A 12,214-nucleotide genomic window follows, 5' to 3' on the forward strand; every position below is an offset into this window, starting at 1 on the left:
TCTGAGAAGCAGGTGACAAGATGGATTGGCTTGCAAAAACTTCATTGGGGACGGGGACATCTATTAAAAGTAAAGGTGCAGAAGCAGAGAGAGGCTTTGCATTGAAAGGCAAATACTACTGGTGGAAAGAGGAAGGAAAGGAAAGGAAGAAAGTATATCACACTTCAGGAGAGCTCTAAGAAAGTGGTCAGAAATGGGGAGCATTTTTGTGCAAATTCTGTTAGCAGTAGGACTCCTATTCCCATTGTAGGGACCTAACTTGAGCGGTCTGTGATCAGCATGTTCTTCTTATGAATATATTAGTAGATCCATATGGGTTCTCCATTGCAGAGGGTCTCCATGGCACATTTTCATTACTATCACACACACCAATGGACTGTAACCTATAAGCCAAATGAATCATTTCTTCCCCAATTTGCTTCTGGTCATGGTCTTCATCACAGCAATAAAAGCTAGCTGGAGCAGTAGTCACACTGAAAAATTAGACATCAGTACCAATAATAAAAAATTGGAAAACTCAAACAAATAATCAGATAACCTTCAAGGATGTATAAAATAAAAAAAAAAGCCAAATCCAAATGTAAAAGTGAGCAAGGAGTGGGATTCCCATAAGCCTTTCCATGACGAAATGCTGATGGGCACAGTGTTGTGCAGATCATGTTTAGGTAATCACAGCTGCTGTGAATTCATCAGTGCAAGTGTCCATGTCATGTCTGGAAGATGCCTTTTGGTAACACGCTTCCCTTCTATATGCACTTCCATTCTTTCTCCTCCCTCTCCCATGGTGTTCCCTGAGTCTTGGAAGAGGTGACCCATTGCTGAGCAATCTATCATCCTTCATCTACCTTAGGACTTTGATCAGTTATGAGTCTCAGCATTAACTTCTGCTTGGAATAAGAGGAGTGTCTGAAGGCAGCTTAGAGCACTGCTTCCAGTACCTATAGATGTTTATTTATATGGGACTCAGCGTAGCTATCGGCTAGGATATACATTTGAGCATGAGAAAAGAAAAAGAGGCTTTAAGAGATAAATGCAGGGGGATTTTGTAGCATATGTGATTTGAATGCTGATGTGGGAAATATTGAGGGGGGGGTGGAAGTGTACAGATGCAGACGAGGGGGCAAAGACATGAGAGAGAGGAGTGAGTAGCCATAAGTAGAATAAACAAAAATTAGGCATGTAAAAATGTCATAAGGAAGCATGTTACTTTGCTAATTAAAATGAAGTGTTTATTTAATTTGAAAGACAATAATATGCTCTGATGTGATCATTTTCACACAAAACCCAGTGTAAGGTGTACTCAACTTCACACACAAACCTAGTGTGAAGTTGGGTACAACTGCACAACTTCAAGCTTCAAATCTGAGTGACTGTGTTCCCAAGGCTGGACACACACTGTTCTGAAGATCGAAGTCCTTGTTTTGGAAGACAATAACAAAGGTAAAACAATAAAAAATTAGATAGTGATATATAATTAATTCCTTATTGATTTAATTCAATATGCATAGAATTACATGTTTTCTGACAGTTTCTTTTCATTTGTCACTCTGAGACAAATTGTAGGAACAATAAAGGTGGCTCAACACATGACAATACAGGCATTTAGACAATGTGTGGTAGTGGACAGTTCTGTGAGAGGAAGTCAGAAATCCCAGGAATGTCTAATTTGTAGTCTTTGATCCACCAGTATCCCTATACAACTATGAATGTCACGCAACTCAACATCATAAAATTACTTAAAACATTGTCAGTTCTTTTTCTTTTTCTCTCTCTGCATTTTTTTGTAACAGGATCACCTGGTTCTTCAGCATGAACCTTGTGGAAGAGATCATTTCTACAATGTCAAGATTGGGCATGATGCCTTGTAGGTTGTGGATGCAGCTCTGTATTGAGTAGATGATCATTGATCCACCATGAACTTCCCTACTTCCCATATTAGTATGGAATGAGGCTTTTAAAACAGTGTTAGTGGGTATCTCCATTCAAATAATAGACACATATAAGCTGATATGTTATCCAGAAGAGGAAAGTGGGCAGCAGGTTCAGGCACTCTTATTTCCCAAAAACAGCCTATGGAATGATGAAGAAATTGGAACTGGACACCAGAATCCTGAGGCATCTCTAACATTCTGTGCCTTAAAGGATGAGATGCATGAGGGCTTTTTGTAAATTATCAGTTAAACCCAAGGAAAGATATGTAAGTGAAATTTCTATAATAGTACTACTAGGCATTTATATTCTAAAGCTGTTTTGGGGAATAGCAATTCCCAGCTATATTCTAGATTCCAAAATACCCCGAGGAAAGTTACTTAATTTTCTATCCAAGGCTGTTAGTCTTCCTTTTAGAGATTGGCAGGTTTCCCCGACCACCGCCTGGGAAGCAAAAGCAGCTGGTAGTATGAAATGGGATTATCTCTATAAAAACAGATTATTTCTATTATGTCAATTTCAATATCAAAACTAGAAGGGAACTCCAAAAATGAAAATCAGTTAAAAAATAAGAAATTTAGTCAAAATGAAACTCAACCTTCAGTCACTGAAGAAAAGCCACAAATTGAATTCTTAGAATAACTAGTATAGATTGACTTCTTCATATAAATACAAGCATTATGATATATGTGATTTTGAAAGTTATATTCTTCATTTATTTACTTATTAATTAAATTTTTATATAATATATTTTGATTAAATTATTTACCTTCCTCTAGCTCCTTCCTCCCTCCCTACCAACCCGACATCATGTTCTCTCTCTTCTCTCCAAAAAAAAAACCCAAATAAAAATCAAAACAAACTTAAAAACAAAACAAAACAATAACCATGCACACCTACATAGAATACCTAAAACCATGGAGTTTGTTTGTGTTGGCCCACTACCTCTGAGCATAGAGCCTGCCCTGGAATGTGGTTTATATATCCAGTGACACTCCATTGAAGAAAACTGATAGTCAATTTCCTGGTAGGTATCAGCTGCAAACCGCTTCTGGATTAGGAGTGGAACATGATGTCTGCTTCCTCTTCTCAGTGCTGGCTTGAACCTGGGCAGGTCTTGTGCATGCTGTCTCAGTGTCTGTAAGTTCATAAGTGAATCAGTCCTATGGTGTGTGGAAGATGCTGTTTCCTGGAAGTCATCCACATGCTCTAGTTCCTACAGTCTTTCTGCCTCCTCTTTTACATAGAACCCTGAGTTGAGGGGTTGGATGAAAACATCCCATCTGGGACCCGGTGTTCTCACTTCCTTCACACTGTCCATTTGTGGGTCTCTCTAGTAATTATTATCTACTGCAGGAAGAAGCTTCTCTGATGAGGGTTGAGCAATGTTCTTATGTATGAATATGACATATGTCATTATGAGTTATTTTGTTTCTATGTTCCTTTAGCAGAATAATAATTGTAAATTTTCCCCTAGAGCCCATGCCCTATCTAATCTCAGGTTCTTGGCCAGATATGGGTTCCATATCATGGAGTGGGCACTAAATCTAGTAATATAGAAGTGTTTACTCCCATAGCCTGTGTACCACTATCGCACCAGCATATCTTGCAAGCAGGTCACTGTTGTAGGTCACAGGGTTTATAGAAGGGTGATACTGGAGATTATTTTTTTCTCCAGTCACATGCAAAGTGTGTGACTAAGAACACTAGTTAAGAGTGAAGCTTCAATTTGGATATCAGCTTGATTTCTTCATATTTAGTGGCATAAATAAATAGTATCCTTTGCAATAGGGCTTTGCCATCAATGTACTGAGAGTTAGCAATAGCCTTGACAATAGCCTGTGATATTTGGGGGAGTCATGGGGCCCTTTGGTCAATGACTCTACAAGAAGTAATCTATGCTTGACACTTGAGGTTTTACTTTGTGGCGTAAGCAATAAGTTTCCATATAGCATTAATGTGGGTTTAGTCTATTTGTGGAGGCAACAACTTTCTGAGTTAATAGGTCTACAGTACCTCCCAATCCTAACATACTATTGTCTCTTCAGGGGAGAGGCTGTGTCTAATTTCATTCTGTGTGAGAAGTAATCCAATCCTTACATTTCTGTTAATTGTACACATGGCTTAGGGGCCCTGGATACCTAAACAGAATGATCTCTCTCACAAGCTCTTACATCTTGCATCTCATTGCCAAATTAGGGCAGTAATACTCTGTTTGAAATTTGCCGGCATCTTGTTAACTGATACTTTTCCACCAGTTGTGTGGGTTTCCTACTGGGAGTCCTGGGGGATACTATACACTTTTGACAATCATACTAAGTAGTACAAGGAAGTAGAAAGTTCTTTCACAGTAAAAACTGTCACAAAGTCAGGCTGCATCATTCAGACCTAAAACCCAGGGTAGAATTAGCCTTTAAGTTTGTTACTTTGGGTCTGACTTGATCATACTTTTAAGCATCACTTATCTGTGTCAAAAATAAGTAAGACCCTCCCCCCAAAATGAAGCTATGTTAAAATTGTGATAGTCAAGTTTTTCTTTATCCAAATGCTATACTGTGTGTGTTCTATGCTCTGGCAAGATCATATCAGCTAGTCAGTCATCAGTCACTGTTTACAATATTTTAGAAGAACCTCAGAATGTGATGCCCAGGCACAGAAGTGAGTTTTCTTTGTGAATAGCCAACACAGATATACTACACTGATATTTTATACATATGATTTACATTAATGTATTTATTTGCTTCTAAAATTGATTTTTGTTTCTTGCGCTTACAACATTGATGAAGATTTTGACACCAAAAAGTTGTGACTTCAAAGCTGTTAAGACAGCTCAGTGACTAAAGGGAGAAGTCATACCCACAGTTGCTCATCTTTGGAACTTATCTTCGAACTTAGTCATGGCAAATGCTTTGTAAACATCTACAATTATGTGATTAAATGAGATAAACCAATATAATTAAAGACTTTGTGATAAACAATATGAAGTCCTGTTAAAACTTATGAAAACCAGTAGCTTTTGGCCAGAAGTGTTTTAGAAGATTGAGATTCTATATATGCAGCAACCTTCGGGGTGCTTAACAAGGGGGCAGAGGGTGGCCCATCAGACTAAGTTCAAGGACCTGAGTTCAATGCCCACAACCCACAAGGTGGAAGGTGAGAACCAAGTACTGCAAGTCATCCTCTGACCTCCACATGCACACTATAGTATACACACTCATACAAACATGCCCCACCCCACCCCCACTCAAATAAATTTATGTAAAAAGTAAAACATTAAAAAAGGAATGTCTTAACCAATTTTATTATTATATATAGAAATAATACACAATTACAAAAGACTAAAATAGTTATTTTGCAAAGTAGAAGTAATTCAAGCCTTGTACCATTGACAAAGTATGTTAACTTTGCTTAATGACACAGAAAATAACGATGACTATAAAACAGAAAATATTCTCATGATCTTTCCAAAGCTGTGTGCCATAAAGAACTCAGAACCTTGGGTTTTATATCTGTACGCTATGTAAGTATAACTATGTAGCCTTTAATAAACATAAACATCAATAATGTGCTAAGGATGTTACCTGTACCTCAAAACAGAACCTATTTCTACCATTTTACATGGGCAACAGCTAAGACTCAGAGAGATGAATGCTTTGTCTACTTTCCTGTAGCTGAGTGTGTAGTAAAGCTATCACTCAAATTCAGGACTACTGAAATTGAAAAGCTACTCCACACTAAATAAAAAGGAGGGGGAAATGGAAATAAAAACAAAATGAACAAAACCAAAAATGTTTAAAATTTGTGAACAATAAGAGGTCAAGGAAATTGGTTTGAGCAAACAGGGGATTTGAGTGCGGTGGGTACCTGCTGGGATTTCCAGGATCCTGTGTTCCCGAATAAGGTTTTGGACAGAAACACGTGAGTAATAGCAAAAGAAGAGCTCGTTTACTGAGAGAGAAAAGCTCTTCTGAGAGTGGAAAAAGGGCAGATACGGAGAGAGATCAAGGGTTCCAATGTGATGGCTTACAAAGGATTGAGGCTTTACATTCCAGTGCCACAGACTCTGGAGTCTTATGCATAGGACATGTTTGTCTTGTTTTGTTTTTCATTTGTTTGTTTTTGTTTTGTTTTCCCTATATATTATGTATTCTCTATCATCTTTAGTGTAGAGTCTTTCTCTTTGAACTCTGAGATTTTTTAATATGCTTATTTTTACCCCACCTTCTACTTTACCTCCTATAGGAAATTTATCTACTTTAAAAGTCACTTCTAGAAAAATAACAGTGTATATGAGTGATCACACATTGAAATTGTCTTGTATGCATTTCAAATAGCTTTTTAGCCAAAAGGCATGAAATTTCTTTATGAGGAATAAGTTTAACAGAACTACTTATGCAACCGTGACTATAGTTAATAACAATATATTTTATACTTGAAAATTGCAGAGAGTAAATTTTAAATATGTCACCACACTCACACAAAATAAATTAAGTGCTTTTTACTTGGCATTCAATAGTCTACACATGTCATATACATCAAAATTATATTTTACTTTGTGAATATATATAATTTTTGTTAATTAAAAAATTTTAAATTTAAATTTAAAACCCTTTGGGATAATATGTATAAAGCCTGGGTCAGCAACCTTGCAGAGGGTTCTGAGGAATTTGTTTATCTAAAAGTCTCAAGGGCAAATTCAGCAAACAGGTTTGAGAAAGCATTTCCTGATAAGTTGTGAGATGAGAAAAACCAATTGAATCAGGTAAATCCCATGAGCTGTGGAAAATGACAAAATGAGATGAAGAAACAGAGTGGAAATACCTATATATAAAGAAATCCTTCAGGGTATACAGGAGATCTCCCCTGGCAATGTGCCTCAGTTGGTAGAGTGCTTGTCTAACAGGCATAAGGCCTACACAGTTTGATCCTCAGCCCAGAGAATACCAGATGTGGTGGTACACAGTTGTTGTCTTAGTTAGGGTTTCTATTAGTGAGATAAAACACTGTGACCAAATGCAACTTGGGAAGGGAAGGGTTTATTTTGGTTCTAACACAGCATGATAGAGGACTGAGGGAAGTCAGAACAGGACCTCAAAGAAGCGAGGAACCTGGAGGAAGGAATTGATACAGAGACTATGGAATGCTGCTCGCTGGCTTGCTCCTTCGTGGCTTGCTCATTCTGCTTTTTAATAGCACTCAGGGTAACCATTCCAGCAGCGGTATCACCCACAATGGGCTGTGCCCTCCCTCATCGACAACCAACTAAGAAAGTGCCCACAATCCAGTCTGGTGTGGGCATTTCCTCAATTGAGGATCCCTTTTCTGAAATGACTCTAATTGACAGAGGTTAGAAGATTATGATCCAAAGTGGTCTCTTTGAGAATCAAGTTGACAAAGGGTGGAGTTGTGAAGGTTAATCTAAATTGGTAACTCTATATGATTTTTAATAACTTTGGAGATAGGTCTCTAGGCAAACCTGTGAGGATTATCCTGATTACATCATTTGAACTGGGAGGACTGACCAACTGGGGGTACCAACATCTGGCTGGAATTCTAGACTGTACGAAAAGGAAAAGGGAGCTGAGCATTAGCATTCATTGCTCTTTGCTACTTTGGCAATGAAAGCAACATGGCCACCTACCCTAAGCCTGTGACACAGTAATGTGACTAATATGATGCACTGAACCCTTGAACTGTGAACCAAAATCAACACTTTATTCCTAAGTTGCTTTTTGTCAGTGTTTTATCATAACACTGGAAAAGTAACTAAGGTGAGAAGTAGGAGATAGATGGTGACCATAGCCTCATGTCTGGGACCACTCTGTGGGATCTCTGTGTTATTTGTTGAAAAGGTAGAAGAGAGATACAAGGGTATGGTAGTCCAGTAGTCAGAAATTTAACAGTGAAAGTTTGAAAATGTTTAATGCCTTAAGGTTTAAAGGATATGGGAGGCTTCAAGGAACATTGTTGGGGTCCTTAGGAGGAGTTGTGACGGAAGAGATTACTAGTGAAGACCTAGGGATAGCAGTACCTGTACCTCAGGAGACACTTGTAAGGTGACTCAGGGTCTATGAGGTTCCAGATATCTCTGGGCTGTAATGTGACCAAGGACTTGGTGTTAAGAGTGCCATTATAGTCTCTGTGGTCTCAAAGAAAATTAAATGGGTCTGAAATTTAGATGTGATATCTCTTACCTAGAAGCAGAATGGGGAAATTAGATAGAACAAGAAAAGAATAAGTGAAATGATACTTGTCTATCATACGTGATGAAAAGGATGTAAATGAATCTAATTTGGTTTGCTGTCAGTACCAGAGAGGAGGATCAGGGACTACAAGTTCCAACTAGAGAAGGTGGTTAGTGCGGAAGGGGTCTAAAAGAAGAAGAATTTCGTTCCCTGTCGCATGTAGGGTTGTCCAAGTCTTGTCCATAGAAGTAGATAATATGGAAGCCTGTATACTCACAAGGCCCTTTTAATCTGCAATAACCAAAAATAAAGTCAGGTTCATTTGCCTTTTCCAGGTGTGACCTGAATTTGACGTCCTTGGATAGATGCTGTCCTTCTCTTTTCATGGAGAGAGGACTTTTCTCACTCCAGTCAACTTCCACTTTGCAGATTGGATGTCTTCCTTGGAAGAGGACTATAACAAGTAACCTTGGAACTGCCCCATGAAACACATAGCAAGAGTCTTATTCACCAGGGCTAGGTTGGTTCCCTTAGACTGAACGGGGTGGCTACCAGATGAGCTACAAGATGTCCTGAGAAAGATAGGAAATAGGCTCCTGCTTTTTTTTTTCATTGAGTGTCACATATCTCTAGTTTCTTTCTTCCAGTGTGGTCCCTTGGACTCTGAAGGTCTCCTCCCAGTTACTAAGGACCATGTTTTTGAGCTTTCATCTAATAATCTGCCAAGGGTTGTCTTATTAAATGTACATGCAGGGGTTTGGTCTTCTGGACTCTGAGAATGCACACAAAGTATAATTCCCTGTGGTTTCAGCTGGCTTAGAAGGAAAGGGGGCAGGGTTTGGGGAAGCCCCTGAATATTTCAGAGAGGTTATTACTGTTAATGAGTTTGATAATGTCCTTTGTCATTTCCTCTAATGGGCAGGTAATTATATCATTTTAGTCATCCCTTCATTCTTCATCATCTACGTTATGGCCTGATATGGCTGCCATATAGTGAGTGTGCATCTCATCTGGTGCCTTTCCTCATGTATGCAGCAGATGTTGGGATGGCATAGATACACTGCTGGGTTGGTCAAAAGTCATCGTGAGCCCTTAGCTAATAAAGGTGGAGGGATTCTCTCTAAACAACACTACCTAGATTATAATTGGGACAGGCAAGACAAAAACAAAAGAAAAAAGAAGAATGGGTACTTGGTGTGTGCCGAGTACTTTCCATCTTGTGGAGAGGACTGTTTTCCACAGGAGAAATAACTTTTAGCTGCTCTCTGTGTGTTGCTCTCTGTATTATCTGCAGTGAGCTCCCCGTATGATTTCCTTGTACAAAATCCTCAAGCAAGGCGTGAGATGAAGAAGCTGCTTCTGTGCAGAGTTGGAGAGACTCAAGAAAGCTCTGTGGGTGGAGGGGAAGAAGAAAAGCCCAAAGAAAAGAAACATCAAAGAGGGAAAAGCAGTAGCAGTATTATTGTGCTAAGGCATGGTTAGAGGTGTGGCTGCTGGTGACTGTGCCGCAGCTGATGGAGCAGGGACTTGTGTGTGCAAGGAGGTCTCATGGAAGTGAGCATGGAACATATAAGTAGTGCCACATCCTTCCCACAGCTGAGGGCCCTGTGACAGGGACATGAAGGCTTAGACATAAGGAATCTTGACATTTTTCCCTGGATTACAGCAAAAGAGGCCTAACTATAGAATATAGTTATAGTTTAAATGTGCCATTAGGTAGCTAACGGTCTGAGAGCTAGTATGAAGGCCTGTTTTATGACAATACACTTTTTTTCTTATTTTTGACAGTCTGGAACTCAGACTTAAATGAGGTCTTTTTTTTTTTTTAATACATCCTAGGCAGAGCAGGATGAGGTGGAGGACATGGGATCCACCATAAGACTTAGAGGAAGTTCACAATTACCCACAAAAGCTTCCTTTGTACAGATTGGTCCCTGTTATGCATCAATGATGACTTGCCATAGGTGTGCTGTGAGTCGGGGAATCTCTCAGTATTCCCAACTTAGAGAGACAAAACCCAGCTACACTCCATGGTCAAACCAGTTCCATTAGTTGAATCATACTGACCTGGAAAGGATGCTTACAAATTGAAATTGAATATAGATTAGCAGTGAGGGAATAGGGAGCTCTCTGCCCTAGAGAAAGTGAAAACCTGCTTATGTATAGATCCCTCAGTTCAGGAAGTCTGGTTGGGGATAAAAACCACCATCATAACCACCATCAACCACGTGCTCTGGCCCCTCCCCTTCTGAAGAATAATGCCAAGTACCATTCAGGGATGAGTGAAGTGAGAGAGATGTGCACATGTTCACAGTATGAGCTGTTACTGTCTGTGTACCACAGATTGACAGGGAGTGGCGGCTCCCAGGAAGAACACATGTAGTGTCTTACTTTTACAGAGGGGATGAAAGGAACTCCTTAGCTCATACTCTGACAGGAAACAGTGGTCCATCACAGCCCAGAGGCCTTCAGACTCACTGGAGAGCTGCCCCAGCCACCCAGCCGTACATCTTCAGTTGCCCATTTTCCACTTGGCTGAGTACCACTAACACCAAAATAAAAGTAGGTCAAAGGAGGTAAGGAGGAAGTTCCAAGCCAGAACCCCAAATGTCATGCCTACAGGATGTGTCTGTATGGGGGCAGATGTAAAACTATTTGCCAAGGCTGAATTAACCATAAATGTCTTAGTAAAGAATAATACCGTGGACTGAAACAGCAAGACAGTTCTTAGAGTGTGAATAGCCACCTTGGGGAGGGGAGTGAGGTTCTTTTACAGCAGTTAAGGGAAGTTAGATGCTCTTGCTTCCTGGACCATGTGTATGGGGTCATAGACTTTCAGAAGGCAGCTCGCTGTCTCGACGCAGTGAATTTTTTAACATCATTTGTCTCCCATACTGGCAATTTGGGTGCAGCACCAGAGACCAGTGGAAGTTATGCTAAAGTAGTCTGTACAAAGCATGGCCAGTCACTGGGTCAGAACTAAGCCATTAGAGCCTGACTGTGACAGAGTGGATGGCTTTGTTACGTTGTTGTTTGTCCTTTCATCTGGGGCCACGTTGTCCCTACATTAGGATAAATTCTGATGAAATGGCTCAGACACAGTGATGATAGCTAAATGGAGCTGAGCACCGGAGTGAGAAGAGGGTGTACTGCACCCAGAACAAAGGCTGACATAGATGCACCCGTGATGGTTACATGATGGACCTAGGAGCATCACACTAATGTAAGCCAGGTACAGGAAGACATGGTGCAGACTCCCTCTTAAACCGTGGCATTGAGGCTGTTCAATTCAGTATGAAGAAAATTCAGGGTGACAGGGAAAAGGGAAAATGGAAATGGTGACAAGTTCAGTAAGAGATAAAGACTTTCAAATATAAAGCAAGTAAGTTCTGCAAATTGAATATATGCATAGCATGACCATTATATCCAAAAGTGCTTTTGTGTTTACATGAACACTCCCTGATGAGACTTTAAGCTCTATTTACTTGTACACACAAAAATAGTGACTATGAGCGATCAATGCAAGATTGTGCACCCAAAGCCCCAAAAAGAAACTGCAGCTTACACTAAACATTCTGGTGACCAGCTGATTGGAACTTCATGGATTGTGCAGAATTGGAATGTTGCAGGTCTAGAGTTATTTGGAGATTTCTTGGCCCCAATCAAATAGCTATTTATTGCTCACTACTGTGTATAACCCAGTGTCCTTGCGACTGTTAGGTAAGTCTTTGGGGAACATAAAGATAGCCCTAGCTTCCACCAGCCACTAGGAATGTCATTAGATAGTGTCTGAAGCATTATCAGTGGGATCCGTTTATAATAGTTGGCTTCTCTATTACTAGGATAATAATAACAGAAAAAACTTAAGGAGGAAAGAGTTTATTACATCTTTTAGATTAGAGTCCACTACCAAGAAAAGCCAGGACAGGAACCTGGAGGCAGAAACTGAAGCAGAAACCATGAAGGAATAGTGCTTTCTAGCTTGCTTCCAGGCTTATGGTCAGCTGTCATCATCATCATCATCATCATCATCATCATTATTATTATTATTATTCAAGACAGAGATTCGAGACAGAGTTTCTCTGTGAAGCCCTTGCTGT

This window comes from Peromyscus eremicus, chromosome 20 (genome assembly GCF_949786415.1).
Source record: "Peromyscus eremicus chromosome 20, PerEre_H2_v1, whole genome shotgun sequence".
Classification (NCBI taxonomy): domain Eukaryota; kingdom Metazoa; phylum Chordata; class Mammalia; order Rodentia; family Cricetidae; genus Peromyscus; species Peromyscus eremicus.